The sequence below is a fragment of the Otolemur garnettii genome, unplaced genomic scaffold (assembly GCF_000181295.1).
Source record: "Otolemur garnettii isolate 467f Iridium unplaced genomic scaffold, OtoGar3 scaffold00062, whole genome shotgun sequence".
Lineage (NCBI taxonomy): Eukaryota > Metazoa > Chordata > Mammalia > Primates > Galagidae > Otolemur > Otolemur garnettii.
The window spans coordinates 626,947-644,261 of NW_003852457.1; the positions used below are offsets into that span (position 1 = coordinate 626,947).

Consider the following 17,315-nt stretch of genomic DNA (forward strand, 5'->3'; position numbering starts at 1 on the left):
CTGGATGGCACAAAAACAGAGGTGGAGCATAAATTAAGAAACAGATTTAATCATGTACGTTTTCCTATTGTTTTGACTGATTGAGACAAGATCTTACACTGTCACTGGGCTGGAGTACAGTGGCACATCATAGCTCAATGTAACCTTATACTCCTGAACTCAAGCAATTCCCTGCTTCAGCCTCCCAAGTAGCTGGGACTGCAGGTGCACAGCACCACACCTGGCTAATTTTTAAAAACATTTCTTGTGGAGACAGTCTGATTATGTTGCCCAGACTGGTCTCGAGCCCCTGGTTTCAAGCCATCTTCTAGCCTTGGCCTCCCAAAGTATCAGGATTATAGCCATGAGCCACCACACTGGGCCTATTTTCCTGTATTTTATAAAAAGGATATTTAACAGGCCATAAGCAAAATATTTTTTTGAAATATTAAACTCATTTTATACTTTTCTGGGTGACTCAGGATCCTCACTGTGAACACTGTTAATTTTTAATATTCGATAACCCAGCTTCTGCCCTTTTCCTCAGTATCTGGCTGTCATTTGCTGCTGCTTCTGTTAGGTTGGCTTTCTCTAAAAGCCCTCCCAGCATTCTTTCTAGTTTAGGGCTCCCTTCTTTTAAAATAAAATTTTTATTTTGAAAAACTTTTCATTTATGGAAACGATGCAGGAAGTGGTGTAGTGAACTCCCATAGGCCCTTCGTTTAGATTCACCAGTTGTTAACATTTCGTTACCCGAGCCTGCGTGTGCTCACTTGCTCTTTCTCTCTGTATATATTTGAATATGCTTACATTTATTTTTACCAGATCTCTTGGGAGTATTGTGGAAACTGTGCTCTTTACCCTAAATTACTTAAATATGTACTAGGAACAAGGATGATTTTACAACACCACAGCATAGTTAATATAGTTAACCAAATTTATAAAGTTTGACATTACCACATGCTACTATCTGGTATAGCCTGTGTTCACATTCTGGCACCAGCCTTATCAGTGTCTCTTATGTTCTTCCCCTGGATGCATGATCCTATCCAGAATCAAGTGTAGTATTTAGTCATGTCTTTCCAGTTTGTTTAGCCTGATATTTCTCTACTTTTCCCTTTCATGGCATTGACAGTTTTGAAGGATATAGACTATTTGTTTTGTAGGTTGCCACTCATTTGGGTTTATGATGTTTTCTCATGATTCAAATTCAGATTATGCATTTTTTGGCAGAGTTATTTTCATGAACCTGCGTGGGGAAGGAGAAATAGCCTGAGTAGAAATGGTGAGAAATGAGAAAGTAAGACACTAGACAAAAGATAGGATGGGGTCAGGAGGTCTGATGCAGCTGATGACTGCAGCCAGCACCTAAACGGTGGAAACAGCTTTATTTATAAAGTATCTTTAACAAGGTAAATCTTAATACCTGGGGTAAAGATTAACTTTGAGGAGGAAAAGCTGTGTGCTTGCCCATAATAAGGGAAGTATGCATGGGCTACGTGACTTCTGGCAGGTGAAAAGAATGTTGTTAAAGGGGGAGAAGCAGCTGGGGTGGGGGGGAATTGGGTCCCTAAGTGCCTCCCCAGGCTGTGGGGGCCCTGCTGCCTCACAGCCCATTCCTCACAAACCATAACAGAAGTGACTCTGTGTCTTTCTTAGAACTTTGTATCAGTTTGGCAGATGGTACCAGTTTGTTCTGGTATTGATTCTGTCATTTGTTAACTTTGATGACTTACGTCAGTGGTTCTCAGGTATGGTCCTCAGCCCAAAAACCAATGGGGACAGGAAATCTTGTGGTTATCACTGTCACCTCGGAATTTGTGATAACCAGATTTCCAGACCCTATTCCTGACCTGCTGAATCTGACACTTTAGAGTGTGGGACAGTCGTTTTAAGAAATCCTCCAACTTATTTTAAAATTTGAGAATTACTGGTCTTAGGTGATCAAAGTTAAGATAGTGTCTGCCACTATAAAATTAGCATGTCTTTTTTGTAATTAGAACAATCTGCTGAGAAATTTGTAGTTCCACAGACTGTTGTTTGAGACAGTTATTACTAGGTGGTTGTGAAATGGCAATTTCCTGATACTACCATTCCTTTTCATTTATTAGCTTGTTTTCTACTGTAAGAAATAGTTTTCCCTTGTTCATTTATTACCTGTTGAGTATTTGTGTGGCATCCTCATGGGTTCTTATTTGAGCTAGTGTCTTATTTATTATTGTCATTTTTAATTTTTATGTTAGATTTCTCCCTAATCAAGAAGACCCCTCAGATCATCTTCTGTGTCTTTTTGACATGTCCCCATTGTTTTTTGAGCTTTTACTTCCTTTTTGGCACATAAGATGTTCTGGGCATTTCTTGGAGTTTCCCTGCCTCATCCTGACATCACCTATTTCTTTCAGTAGCCCTGGTTCCTTTTAATGGGAAATGGAATTTAAAGGCAAAGATCTGGGTACCAGGTTAGCTCATTTGCCACCAGGTGTCACTGTTTCTAGGCCCTTTTCACCTAAACATGTGTGTGCATGTGCAAAATGTTGTGCCAGGACTCAAGGTGCAAAAATCTTGTTACATTCATCTGATGAGTTTTTTTATTTGCTTCCTTGTTTTGTTTGTTTGTTTATATTTTGGTTAGCTTGACTCTTTGGGAGTCTCACATGCTTTTTGTACTTGGGTGGTCAGTCAAGTTTTGGGAGAAGTCATTCTCAAATTTTGGGGCTTATCTTGAGCCCTACTTGTGCATCCCCTCCCAAGTGTTGGTTGGTCCACCAGATCTCAGTTCTTTCTTTTGTCTCCTCGTGCCAGTAAACCTTTTGCTTTCTGCCAACAAAGCTGCCCTTGGCTTAAGGAACATACTGAGACAAGGGAGCAGCAAACACAAATTTCACCAGGGGTCACTGCTTTTCTTGGGTAGTGCCTTTCTCCTCTAGCTTTTGCCTGTCAGCCTCTTGATGTTGCATAGTGTCACAGTCTACCAGGGGTTTGGGCAGTATTCATGAATGAGGTCTGAATGCTAGCATTTTGTGGCCCTTGTGTTTCCGAAACTTCCCTCATAAACTTACAGTTGCTGTGCTGCTCTGAACACAGCTACGTGTTAAGGTGGGAAGCTCGCAGTCCTGCTCTCTGGTGTGGGGCTTTAGGGAGCATGACCAGGTAGGAAAATGACAAATTCATAGTTCACATCAGAGGCAGTAACAGTTTTCAAGAGTAAATTTGCAAGTTCTGGGCTGCTTTTGGTCGTTTTCCAGTATCTTCAAATGGTTGTTAAAATGATTTTGTCCAAATTTTATAACTATCTGTTGGGAGGAATTGCTCCATTCTCTTCCTGTAACCATTATGGAAGGCCCACCCTTCCTTTTGCCTTAATTTTTCCCTTCTGATATCTAATTTAATCTTTATTTTTGTGCCAAATTTTGTTTTATGTTTTGGGATTCATTGAAAGTACAAAGTAGGTTACACTGATTGGATTTGTTAGATAAAGTTCCTCTTATAATTATGCCCTGCCCCCAAGGGGTGTGCCATATTCCGTGACCCCCCCATCTCCCTCTCTTCTCCCCTTTCCCCCCTTGCTCATTCCCCTACTCCTCCCCTTGTATTAGCTCATCTACTGCCTTCATATTAGAATTGAGTACAGTGGATTCTTGCTTCTTTCTTGTGATGCTTTACTAAGAAGAATGTGTTCTACCTTTATTCAGGTTAATACAAAAGATGTAAAGTCTCAATCTTTTTTAGTGGCTGAATAGTATTCCATGTATACGTACACCACAACTTGTTAATCCATTCCTGGGTTGGTAGGAGTTTAGGCTGTTTCCACATTTTGGCTATTGTAAATTGAGCTTTGATAAACAGTTTAGTACAAATGTTGTTCTGATAAAAGGATTTTTTTTTTCTTTTGGGTAGATGCCTAGTGTCACGACCCGTCGGGCTCCTAAGGCCCTGGTCTCCTTAGCGCAGGAAGGAACTAGGCCAGAGGCAGAGGCGGATTAGAAGTACAAGCTGTGGAAGGCGGGCTAGCCCTTACTTTCCGGATAGCCCCAAACAATCTCCGCACCAGCCTTTTATTGAAACTGAACAATACAGGTGAGGGGAGTAATTAACAATGACTACACGCTGAGGGCACGGGCTCCTTCTCCATAAGGAGCACCTGTGGACAAGTTGCCAGAGAGTCCACCCCTCAGCTGTAAATCATCTTGCTTAGAGGTCATCTGTCTCTTGGCATCCTCTACACCTACTAATGGGATTGCAGGATCACATGGGAGGTCTAATTTGAGTTCTTTGAGGATTCTCCATATTTCCTTCTAGAATGGTTGTATTCCTTTCTCTCCACATCCACACTAACATCTGCAGCTTTGAGACTGTGATGTGGGCCATTCTCACTGAGGCTAGGTGATATCTCAGGGTAGTTTTGAATTGCATTTCTTTCATGATTAGGGTCGATGAGCATTTTTTCATGTTTGTTAACCATTTGTCTGTCTTCTTTAAAGAATGTTCTATTCTCTTGCCCACGGATATGTGGGATTTTTTTTTTTTTTTTTTTTTTTGAGACAGAGTCTCAAGCTGTCACACTGGATAGAGTGCCTTGACATCACAGCTCACAGTAACATCAAACTCTTGGGCTTAAGTGATTCTCTTGCCTCAGCCTCCCAAGTAGCTGGAACTACAGGTACCTGCCACAATGCCCTGCCTTTTTTTTTTCTGTTGTTGTTGCTGTTGCAGTTGTCACTATTGTTTTAGCTGGCCTGGGCCAGGTTTGAACCCGCCAGCCTCTGTGTATGTGGCCAGTGCCCTTCCCACTGAGCTATGGGTGCTGCCTGTTATGTCTTTTCTTGTTGATGAATTTGAGTTTGTATAGATCCTAGTTACTAAGTTTTTGTCTGATTCATAATCTGTAAGTATCTTTTCCCATTGCCCCCACCTTGTCTGTTTGCTTTGGTGGTTGTTTCCTTAGCTGTACAGAGCTTTTCAGTTTAATTAAGTCTCATTTATTTTTGTTGTTGTTGAAATTGCCACTGAAGTCTTCTTCATAAAATCTTTCCCCAAGCTTATATCTTCAAGTGTTTTCCCTACACATTCTTTGAGGATTTTTTATTGTTTGATACCTTTGATTTTAAATCTTTTATCCATCTTGAATAATTTTTGTAAGTGGTGAGAGATGTGGGTCCAGTTTCAGTCTTTTACATGTGGTCGTCCAGTTCTCCCAGCACCGTTTATTGTATAGGGATTCTTTTCTCCAGTGTATATTCTTGCTTGGTTTATCAAAGATCAGGTGATTATAAGAGGTTAGTTTCATCTCATGGTTTTCTATTGGGTTCCAAATGTCAAAGTCTCCTTCTATTGGGTTCCAGATGTCAATGTATTTTTGTGCCAATACCATGCTGTTTTAATCACTATGACCTTGTAGTATAGCCTAAAGTCTGGTAGGCTAATGTACCTGGCCTTGTTTTTATTACTAAGAATTGTGTTGGCTATACAGGGTTTCTTCTGGTTCCATACAAAACAGAGAATTAGTTTTTCCAAATCTTGAAAGTATGATGATGGTATTTTAATGGAGATTGCATTGAATCTGTAGATTGCTTTGGGAAATACAGACATTTTGACAATGTTGATTCTTCCCAGCCATGAGCATAGTATGTTTTTCCATTTGTTAATATCTTCTGCTGTTTCTTTTCTTCGGGTTTCATAATTTTCTTTGTAGATGTCCTTCACCTCTTTTGTTAGGTATATTTCTAGGTATTTCTTTTCTTTTTTTTAAAGCTACTGTGAAGGGAATTGTGTCCTTGATTAGCTTCTCATCTTGGTTGTTACTGGCATATACAAAGGCTACTGATTTGTGGACATTGATTTTACATCCCGAAACATTGCTTTATTTTTCTATCACTTAACTTTGGGGTTCTCTAAGTGTAAGATATCATCAACAAAGAGGGAGAGTTTGACCTCCTCTGTTCTCATTTGGATGCCCTTTATGTCCTCCTCTTGCCTGATTGTATTGACTAGAACTTCCAGCACTATGTTGAATAGTACTGGTGACAGGGGACAGCCTTGTCTGGTTCCAGTTATAAGTGGAAAAGCTTTCAGTTTTACCCCATTCAGTAAAATATTAGCTGTGGGCTTGTCATAGATGACTTACATCAGATTAAGAAATGTGTTACCTGTGCCTAAATTCTTAAGTGTTCTAATTAGAAAAGGAAGATGAATTTTATCGAATGCTTTTTCTGTGTCTATTGAGAGGATCATATAGTCTTTATTTTTGCTTCTGTTGATATGAGAATTACGTTTATGAACTTGGGTATGTTAAACTAGCCTTTATTCCCTGAAATGAAACCTACTTGGTCATGATGAATGATTTTTTTTTAAATGTATAGGTGTAATTTATTGGCTAGGATTATATTGAGAATTTTTATTTATTTATTTTTTTTTTTGAGACAGAGTCTTTTTGTGTCGCCCTCAGTAGAGTGCCGTGCCATACAGCTGACAAGCAACATTAAACTCTTGGGTTTAAGCGATTCTCTTGCCTCAGCTTCCCAGTAGCTGGGACTACAGGTGCCTGCCACAATGCCCAGCTATTTTTTTGTTGTGGTTGTCACTGTTGTTTGGCAGGCCTGGGCTGGTTTCGAACCTGCCAGCTTCAGTGTATGTGGCTGGTGCCCTAGCTGCTGAGCTACAGGCACTGAGCCTTTATTGAGAATTTTTGCATCTGTATTCATTAGTGAAATTGGTCTGAAATTCTCCTTTTAAGTTGAGTCTTTTCCTGGTTTTGGTATCAGGTTGATGTTTGCTTCGTACAACACGTTGGGGAAGATTCCTCCCTTCTCAATTTTTTGCAATAATTTCTGCAGTATGGGTATAAACTTGTCTTTGAAGGTTTGATAGAATTCTGGTGTGAAGCCATTTGGACTAGGGCTTTTTTTTGTTGGGAGATTTTCTTATTGTTTCTTCCATCTCAGTTTTTGAAATCAATCTGTTTAAGAGTGCTATTTCTTCTTGATTAAGTCTAAGGAGAGAATATGATTCCAGGCATTGATCCATTTTCTCCACATTGTCAAATTTATGGGCATAGAGTTTCTTGTAGTACTCAGAGATGATCTCTTCTATTTCTGTGGCATCTGTTGTTATTTCCCCTTTATTTTTTCTGATTGAGATTATTAGAGATTTTACTTTCCTGTTTCTAGTTATTCTGGCCAAAGGTTTATTGATTTTATTTTTTCAAAAACCCAACTTTTTGTTTTGTTAATTTTCTGAATTCTTTTGTTTTCTATTTATTAAATCTCTGATTTAATTTTAATTTCTTTCCTTCTCCTGGGTCTGGGATTAGATTGTTCTTTTTCTAATTCCATAAGATGGTTCATAAATTTGTTGATGTGCTTTCCTTTCTGTTTTTTGAATGTAGGCATCAGATGTTATAAATTTCCCTCGTAAGACTACTTTTGCTATATCTCTCAGGTTTTGGTAACTTGTGTCTTCATCGTTGTTATGTTTGAGGAATTTAACGATTTCCTCTCTATCTCTTCCTGAGCCCAACTGTCATTCAGCATAAGCATGTTTAATTTTCATGTCTTTGTGTAGGGATGAATGTTTTTGTTGGAGTCAAGTTCCACCTTTATTGCCTTGTGGTCTTAGATACAAGGTATAATTTCTATTAATTTTGCTGAGGTTTGATTTGTATCTTAGGATGTGGTTGATTTTGGAGTACATAACATGGACTGACGAGAAAGCTTTGAGATGGTGTGTTCTGTATATATCTATTAATTCCATTTGACCATTTCTAGGGTCACATTTAAATCCATTGTATCTTTAATTTCTGTTTAGAGGATCTGTCCAGTTTTATCAGAGTGTTAAAGTTCCCAACTATTACAGTGTTGTGAGATATCATACTGCTCAGACCCATCAAGGTCTGTTTCATAAGTCTGGGAGCATTTAAGTTGGGTACATAAATACCTAAAATTGAAATGTCTTCCTGTTGAATCATTCCTTTGACCTGTATAAAGTGTCCATCTTTGTCTTTCTTAACTTTAGTTGCTTTAAATCTGCTTGTATCTGAAAATAAGATTGCAACCCTTCCTTTCTTCTGATTTCCATTGGCTTGAAATACTGTTTTCTGTCCCTCAACCCTGAGTCTTGATTTGTTCTTCAAGGCTAGGTGTGTCTCCTGGAGATAGTATTTGGATGGCTTGTGTTTTTTTGTTCAGTCAGCCAGCCTGTGCTTCTTCAGTGGTGAATTCAGTCCATTGACATTTATTGAGAGAATTGATAAGTGCAGTGGAGTTCTATTCATCTTACTCTGTGAAAGTCCATTGTGTAGTTTGGTCTTTTGCACCATTGTTAAAGCTTAAGTTTTGACCTTTAGCTTCTGGGTGTTTACTTTGCTGGTGGTTCATTGTGATGCTCAGTGTTGAGAATAGGTCTAAGTTTTTCCTGTAGAGCTGGTGGTAGTGTGGCGAATTTCCTCAGTGCTTGTGTATCTGTAAAAGATTTGATTTCTCCATCAATTTTGAAGCTTAGTTTAGCAGGATGCAGAATTCTGGGTTGAAAATTGTTTTGTTTAAGAATGTTGAATGTGGATAATCATGTCTTCTGGCTTGAAGGTTTCAGTTGGAAAGTCTGCTGTCATTCTAATTGCTCTGCCTCTGTAGGTCGGTTGACACTAACTCCTGGCTGAAGGCAGGATTTTTTTCTTTCATCTTGACTTTGGATAGGCTGATTACAATGTGTCTTGGAGAGGCTCTGTTTGAGTTGAGATGACATGGGGTTTGACATCCACTTGAAAGGAGTGTGTCGGAGTCTTTAGTAAAACTTGGGAAGTTTTCATTTATGACAGTCTCCAGTAGGACTTCCATTCCTTTGGGACGATCTTCTTCCCCATCAGGAATCCCTATCATTCATATATTTGAATGCTTCATGGAGTCTTGTTCTCTAAACACCTATTGTGTCGTCTGTCTGTTCTTTTCTGCCTCTTTAACTACCTGGGTTAACTTGAAAACTTTATCCTGTTTGTTCTTCTCCCTGGTCTAACCTATTTTTGATACTTTCTACTGCATCTTCACATTCCCTGATTGTCTCCTTCATTTCCTTAAGCTCTGCTGTATCCTTTCTATATTCTACATGTCTCTCATCTGACTTTTGGTTCTGTTTTTCCATTTTCTCGTTCATTCCTTTTATTGTCTTTATCATCCATATTTAAATTCTCCTTCTGTCAAGTCCATTAATTCTTTATAGGTAGAGTTTTCTGTGGTAGCTTCATGGTCCACTGGGATAGTTGCTCTGTTTTGGTTTTTCATGTTGCCTGTTGGTTCCTCCCCATGTGTTCTTTCTTCTTGTTCACCTCCTTCTCCTCTTTTTTCCTTCTCTCTGCCTCTGTTTTAAACAGAAGTCCTTGCTGTTGATGACAGTATGTTGCAACGTGTCCTTGGGACACCAGGTGCTTTGGTTTTACTTAGTTGCCTTCAGTGATCGCTTGATTGTTTTCTCCGCATTCAGACTCTGCCAGGTTTGGATCTTAAAGCTCACAAGAATCCTGCAGGGGCAGGTCTCAAAATACCCCCTGACTCTAGTTCCTGTGGATATAGGATTTCCTCAGCCTGTCCCACAAGTGGAGTTCTGATCCAGCAGACGGAATTTAGATGGCTGTGCTTTAGGTCTCTGCTAAGACCATCTCACCCCCTTCCCACAATGGCAGCCCCCTGGCAGCTCAGACCTCAGTATGGCTGCCTCGCTAGCCACCAAACCTATGGCAAATCCACTTGAAATGGTATTTAAGTCCAGTTGCTGTATACTGTTTGAGTCCGCCCACTTTTCCAAGCTTTCCACTAAGTGGGCAGCTTCTCCAGGAACTGAAAACTCTAAAAGGCTTTCTCCCATCCAGGACCTCTGTAGGGGGCCAGCCGATTCCAGCAGGTCACAATCACTTGCCTAATTCATTAGATTTCCACTGCTCTGGATCATACACTGGATCCAGCTCACTATCTCCTTGCTGTGCTCTCTGAGCTACAAGTCTGGGTAATGTCCCCAAGCCAGGTATGGCTGGGTTCTCTCCTTTTTCCCAGTTGTAGGAGAACTCAGCTGAATGATCCTTCTGGTCCACCATTGTTCTGCTTCCTGCCCAATATTTAATCAGGATAATTTTCAAGCATGTAGCAAAGTTGCAAGAATTTACAGTTAACATCTGTGTATATACCCCTAGATTCTACCTATAGCGTTTCTATTTTTGCCTTATCACATAGGTATCCATTCATCCACCCCGTATCCTGTAATCCATCTTGTTCTTAATGGTGCATTTCAAAGTAAGTCAATATATTTAACTCTAAATACTTAAGTATACATCCTATTACTAGAGTTCATTGTTTTTTGCAGTGTTTTTCCATTTAATGTAAAATTTATATATTAGATGCATTTACTTTTATAATTCAAACATCTGTCAAAATATAGAACACTATTATTTTCCTAGAAAGTTTCTTAATGTCTTTTCTCAGGCCATCCTTGACCCAGCCCCTGCTACCTCGGTCCTAAGAGATAACCACTATTTTTTCTCCCTCAGAGTAGTTTTGCTTGTTGTAGGATTTCATGTCAGGCGAATCCTACGTTAAATGCGACTGTGTAATGCTGCTTCTGTTTAGCATGACATGGCGAGAATTAATTCTTGATATTATAAATATCTGTGATTCATTACTTTTTATTGCTGAATAGTATTTCATTTAGTCTGTCTTATCTTGTCTGTCCATTCTTTTCTTGCTAAACAACTCTTTCGTGGGGCGGCCCCTGTGGCTCAAAGGAGTAGGGCGCTGGCCCCATATACCAGACGTAATGGGTTCAAACCCGGCCCCGGCCAAAAACTGCAAAACCCCCTTCCCTCCCCCAAACCCCAAGTCTTTCATGAACAAATTTTTGCCGAGTGTAGAATTGTAGATGAACTGTTTTTTCTTTTAGCCTCTGAAGGTATTCTGCTGTCTTCTGGCTACTTCTGCAGAGTTTTTTTTTTTTTTTTTTTCCTGTTTTGAGACAAGAGTCTCAAGCTGTCTTGCTAGTAGAGTGCCGTGGCGTTATAGCTCACAGCAACCTCCAACTCTTGGGCTCAAGAGATCCTCATGCCTCAGTTTTTCTATTTTTAGTAGAGATGAGGGTCTTGCTTTTTGCTCAGGCTGGTCTCAAACTCCTGAGCTCAAGCAATCCATCCGCCTCAGCTTCCCAGAGTGCTAGGATTATAGGTGTGAGCCACCCATGCCCAGCCTCTTGCAGAGTTTTGAAACTTATTTCCTGTATAACTCTCTCTCATACTGTGGTTTGCAAGGTTTAGTGTTTGTGTATGATGTCTGTAGTAGGATGGCATTTTCCATGTAAGTTACTCTTTCTGGACTGAGATAGAGATCCCTGAGTTAGTGTTTTTTTTAGAGAGCAATAGTTCATATACAGGCAGCTCCTGGCTTACACATGAGACAGGTTCTGTACATTTGTTCTTAAGTTGAATTTGTACATCAGTTGAGACAGGTACATTTACCTATTACCTGTAGTGGCCCTCATTTGTAAGTGCGAGTAGTGTATCATTCAGATGTTTATAACTCAGGGAGTGCCTGTACTAACCAGGGGTCCTCAAACTTTTTAAATAGGGGCCAGTTCACTGTCTCTCAGACCGTTGGAGGGTTGGACTGTGAGCCCCAGGACGAGTTGGCTGCTAAGCAGGATAGGCAGCAGCAGCAAAAACACCCGGAGGGCTGGATAAATGTCCTAGGTGGGCTGCATATGGCCCATGGGCTGTAGTCTCAGGACACCTGTATCTAAACTTTCTGGGAAATGGTTTGGTAAACTTGTACTTACTAATATTAATATAGCTACTGATTTTACTATCTATAACATGCTGAGTAATTTTTTTTTTTTTTGGTGAGACAGAGTCTTGCCATTAAACCCAGGTTGGTCTCAGACTTCTGTACTGTTTCTGCCTTAGTTTTCCACATAGCTGTGACTACAGACACAAGCCATTGTGTCTGGCTGATTTCTATTTTGGCAAAACTTTAATTTTAGATATTTTGCTATTAAATTAGGGTTACATTGAGTTTATTCAACATTATATTTAATGGCATTCCTTTCCTGGCTTATGGGACGTTACATTGTTCATCATGATGTAAGATGGTGAACTTGAACTTCAAGCAGAAGTCTGTTTCTTCCAACCACTAGCCCATCCTATTGCTAGTAAGTGCAGCTAGGATTAGTGATGAGTGTGTGTGAGTAGAAGCAGCACAGAGGTTTAGTCTTCTGTTCTCACGTAGTTGGATGCCTGCACTGGCTTGGGCTCTGTGCTCTGTTCTGTTCCCCTCTGGTCTTTCAGATCATTGGTTGGAGATTTGGGGTTGTTTTTGGCTCTTCCCCTAGGTTTTATATACATTTTTGTAACTCAGTAGCTCCCTTTTAAAAAGCTATCTTTCTTCTACAACAGGGACTTTCCTAACAAATGCAAACATTGTAACCTAATTGTACCCTCATATTAATCTGAAATTAAACAAAAAAAGACATCTTTTTTTGTGAATATGAGATTATCATTATTAGTTAATGCCAGAACAAGACAAGTATTATCTAAGGAATTTTTCGTTATGTGCACTGTAATGGGGACCTACTGTTGGAATGAGACAGTGTCACTGTTCTCTACAGAGAGCAGTGCTGTGACTAGATACAGAGAAGCAATCTATACATAGTACTTAAAGACATATGGCTACCTTATTGAAGTTACACTGTAAGTTGGGAAACTTCATTTGCATAAAATTGTGTCTTAATTCCAGGAAACATCAGTTTTTAGTCTTACTAAAAATCAGTTACATTTTCAAACATATAGCAAAGTTGCAAGAATTTACAGTTAACTTCTGTGTAACTGATTTTAAATGTTAGACAAATTAAGCACTGCAACTTTGGGAAGGGGCATGATAATGTTGCTAAGAAAGGTAACTTTTTTGCCCAAGGAACATGTTATCTATTAGTATTTAGCTTGAGGATGGCAAGTATAAGTAATTATCAAAAACTAGTAGAAAACATCTTGCTAGAGAAAGGGAGAGAGTTTTTTTAGAAGTGAACTTTATATTGAGAAAATAGGCCTTATAACAGATGGTCACCAGTTTTATAGCAGAGACTTAGCAAAATATAGGCATGATAAACATTATTTGTTTGAAACTCTGAGGCTCTTTGGGTGGCGCCTGTGGCTCAAAGGAGTAAGGCACATATGCTGGAGGTGGTGGGTTCAAACCCAGCCCCGGCCAAAAACCGCCAAAAAAAGGACTGTGAGGCTCTTTAGCACAGAGGCTGGGGAGGCATTCCTATTTTAGATCTCTTAAGTTTTACTGGTCACTGTATGGCCTTGGGCTTTTCTGAGTGAGATGGAAAGCCACTGGAGTACTTTGAGCAGGGAGTTGTTGTGTTGAGAAGGGACAGAGGGTTAAGGGCATGGCCATGTACAAGAAGGGAGGGGTAGGAGATCACTCCAGTTGTTCAGGAGAAGTGTCAGGTGTTCCACCAGGGTGGTAGTAGTACACTTGGTGAGGGGTGGGTGGATTCTAGATGTATTAGAAAGTGGGTTGGATGTAGAGTTTCTAAGGAAATGGAATCAAGGATGGTACCAGGATATTTTCATTAGCAAATAGGAGGATAGAGTTGCTATTTACTTCTAAAAAATTAAAAAAAATATTTTTAGAGATAAAGCCTTACTATGTTGCCCAGGCTGGAGTGCAGTTGCTATTCACAGTTGAGTCATAGACTACAACCTTGAACTCCTGGGTTCAAGTGGTCCTGCCTCTACTTCCCAAGTAGTTGGGACCATTGTATCCAGTGCTATTTACTGATTTGGGAAAACCGGTCTAAGGATTAGGTTTTGCGGGAGAAGTTTCTCATATTTGCAAATAAGGTAGGGCAAAGAATTTTTAGATTTCTAGTTTCTTTTATGTAATCTTGATAGTTCCTTTAGGAATTTTAGTTATTTGTTTTTATTTCTCTTGTTTCTTGGTTGCTTTTCCAGAATTATTGCAGATATAAACTGATGGCCTTGTTAAATACACCTAATTTTGTCCTTTAACTCTTAATTCATTTTTATTTATTGGCCATATTCTTCATTACTTTTGTGGGACTTGTGTTTATTAAATTATAGTCCATGCCCTATTATGTGGTGTGGCCTTATTTATCTTGTAGATCTAAAATAATCTTTTTTTTCTGGAACTTTAATCTTTGTCTTGTAAGACTGTTGAAAATCTTCATTCATTGCTTTGTAGAGGCTTTATGTCTGTGTTTTTTTAGAAATTGAGTTGTAACTTATGTAACCATATAATTCACCTATTTAAAGTATATAATCACCACTTTTAATTTTAAGACATTTCCAACACTCCTGAAAGAAAGCCCATACCCACTACTAGTCACTCTCCAGGACTTCCTACTCCCAGCCTAAGTAATCACTACTCTACTTCCTGTCGTACAGAGTTGCCTATTCTGGACATTTCACATGAAGAGAATCATACAGTGTGTGGTCTTTTTTGTCTGTCCTCTTATATTCCTCATGTTTCAAGGTTCATTCATTTTGTAGCATGTGCCAGTCCTTCATTCCTTTTTATTACTGAGTAATATTTGACAATAATTCTCCTGCCTCAGCCCCAGAGTGCTAGGATTATAGGCATAAACCACAGAGACTGGACATTCAGTTTATTTCAAGTATTCTCTGAATCTCAAACTCTGCCAGACAGTAAGTATTAGATGTGTGACTCTAGGTATGTTTTGTTTTATTTTCTGAACAACTTCTGGTAACTTAGTTTTCTCATCAGTGAAAGTTTAAAATGCCATCAACTTTTAGTGATTACTATGATAGTTAAATGGTATTATAAACATATAAAGGGGTTTAAAAGTACCTAGGACATCAAAAAGGTTCCATGTTACTGTAAGCATCTTTTGTGCTCATGCAGTAAATTAAGCACTAGAGATCCGAAAAGAATTGGAGTAGAGTCCTATTTCCTGAAGAGTTCACAACATGTAAGAAGACATGGACATAAATTAGAGTACCCATAGTTCTAGCTTCTGTTGATCGGTCTAATAAACATCTAGTAAATTACCTTTAAGGGTTAATTAAGGCAGTTTGATGGTGAAAAACTGACAATAGCCTACATGCTTCATAGGAGGGGAATGAAAGCTTAGAATATCAAAGTGTTTTTAAAAAGCATTTTAAAAAATGGTGTGTCCTGAAAATTTTTTGTTGACATTGAAAAAATGTTCACTAATGAAAAAAATTAACATATAATATAAAAAGAATAAGGCAGTTCCTAGTCCTAAAATGCAAGGATTTTCAAGATGTATTTTTAAGTAATTTTTGAGAATGTTCAGAAGAGTGCGTAGAATGCAATCTAGTGGTATAAAGCAAAAGAACACATATGTACCTACTTGAATAAGCACAGAACCCCTCTAGAAGGTTACATAAGCAATTAGCAACAATAACTACATTTTTATCTAAAGAGAATTTGATGGAAAGAAAATATGGCTAAGGGGGGAGATTTATGATTCATCACATACACATTTGAGTTTTGTACCATGCAGTTATTTTCTGTTCAGAATAATAAATGAACATTAAAAAGCAAATATTTTAAAGAAACAATATCCAATAAAGTCTCTAGTACTTAGGAATAAACAATAACTTTCTGAATAATATATGGGTCAAATAAAAGAGAAATTAGAAAATGTCTCAATAATAAAAATGTTAACATCAGAATCTTTAGGATGTAGTTGAAAGAGTACTTAAGAGGGAAACTTATAACTTTAAGTGCTTAAATAATTAAAAGAAAAAATATCACCTGTCTCTGTTTTTACCTTAAGCCAAGAAAAATGAGAAAATTAAACCCAAAATAGTTACAAGATAAGACAGAATTAGGAACAGTGCTGTATACTGGAGCATGGGGCAGAAGGATAGGTGATCCTGTTTTGGGCCAGATACAGTGGCTCATGCCTGTCATCCCAGCACTCTGGGAGGCCAAGGTGGGAGGATCCCTTCAGCTCAGGACCAGCCTGAGCAAGAGTGAAAGATTGGAATGGGCATGGTCGTATGCTCCTGTAGTCTCAGAGACTAAGAAAGCTCTGAGGCAGGGAGATCACTGAGCCCCATGAGTTTGAGGTTGCAGGGAGCTATGAGGATGCCACTACACTCCAGCCTGCGTAACAGAGCAAGACATTGTTTTTGCGATTGGGGGAGAACCCCAAAGTTTCAGATAATGAAAAAGATTAAATGATTTGGGCTTTGGAGTTGCATGTAGCTTTGACCTTTTTACTTTTGCCAAGTCTAGTTGTAGCACAAGAAATGGTAATATTAGTAATTATCTCAAAGTTTATTAGGGGGTTTGGATTTAAAAAAATCAAATACACAGAACCCAATACTGGTCCAGTATTGGTCCAGTGGTGGACCAGTATTAAGTCCTTAGCTGATGACCAGTGGTTATCTTTCTTTTCTGTCTCTTTTCATTGTAGGCTTATTCCTAATCTCAAACCTTTTCTCCTTATCTGTAATGGTAAATGTAATTGTATCATATTTACAAGTTTGTTGTGAAAGATGAGATTCACTCATATAAAATGGTTTTTAACATTTTTGAAAGTTTTAAAAACTGATTAAAAATAAAAGTATACAACATAAAAGTTACCAATTTTTTTTTTCTAAAAGGATTGTTTTTATTTACCCAGACTTATCCAGTTTTTATTTATCCTCCACTTCATAGCAGGAGGAGGAGTGGGAGAGGTTCCTTTCTCAGTCCAGGGCCTCCACACTGTTGGTCTGTTGGTTCCAAACAGGCAGACAGGTGGCATTGCAAATTTAGTAAACTAATAATGCTTAATCTGTCTCTGCTAGAGCAACGAGGTGAGTATCAATCTCTGCTTCTGTAAGAATCCTGAATTTAGGATTTTCAACTGTAAGTACTCCAACTTCTATTTCTGAAGGTTTGAAATCAATTGACAGAACAGTAGACAGGCACGTAATCGCAGTTTCCACTGTCTGTTCAAACGTCCAATCAAATTTCTTCTTCACTTTTTTTTTCAAAGAAGCTGGTTGACTCAGTTTGTTTAACTCCTGCTGCAGTGGCTTTAAACCCATAGTAGTAACCTGCAGGATCACACTTGTACACCTGAGGGCCTTGTTCTTCATCTATACCAATTAAAATCATACAACAACCAAGAGGCCTCATCTCAGCGTTCTGTGTGTAGTCCTGAGAAATGTCAGCAATTCTTTTACACAGCATGCCCACGGGCATCTCATAGCCATACTTGTATTTCCAATTAGCTGCCTCATTGCGCCCTCTGTACCTGGGATCTGCTGTCAGCTGTCATTCCTGTCATCACACAGCCAGTGTTTT

At 38.9% G+C, this 17,315-nt stretch overlaps 1 protein-coding gene and 1 pseudogene across 5 annotated transcripts in view; one reads left to right on the plus strand and one right to left on the minus strand.

Annotated features, from left to right (window-relative positions):
* The window catches only part of PTK2 (protein tyrosine kinase 2), a 325,228-nt gene that overhangs the window by 56,079 nt on the left and 251,834 nt on the right, over positions 1-17,315 (plus strand). The window contains exon 1 of one of the 5 annotated variants that reach the window (XM_023514954.1): positions 10,203-10,253. The exons of the other annotated variants lie outside the window; for them this stretch is intronic. The gene's annotated coding sequence lies outside the window, so the exon portion shown is untranslated. Of the gene's footprint in view, positions 1-10,202; positions 10,254-17,315 lie in introns of those variants that run through there. 5 annotated transcript variants of the gene reach the window in all.
* The window catches only part of LOC100962887, a 1,211-nt pseudogene continuing 511 nt past the window's right edge, over positions 16,616-17,315 (minus strand).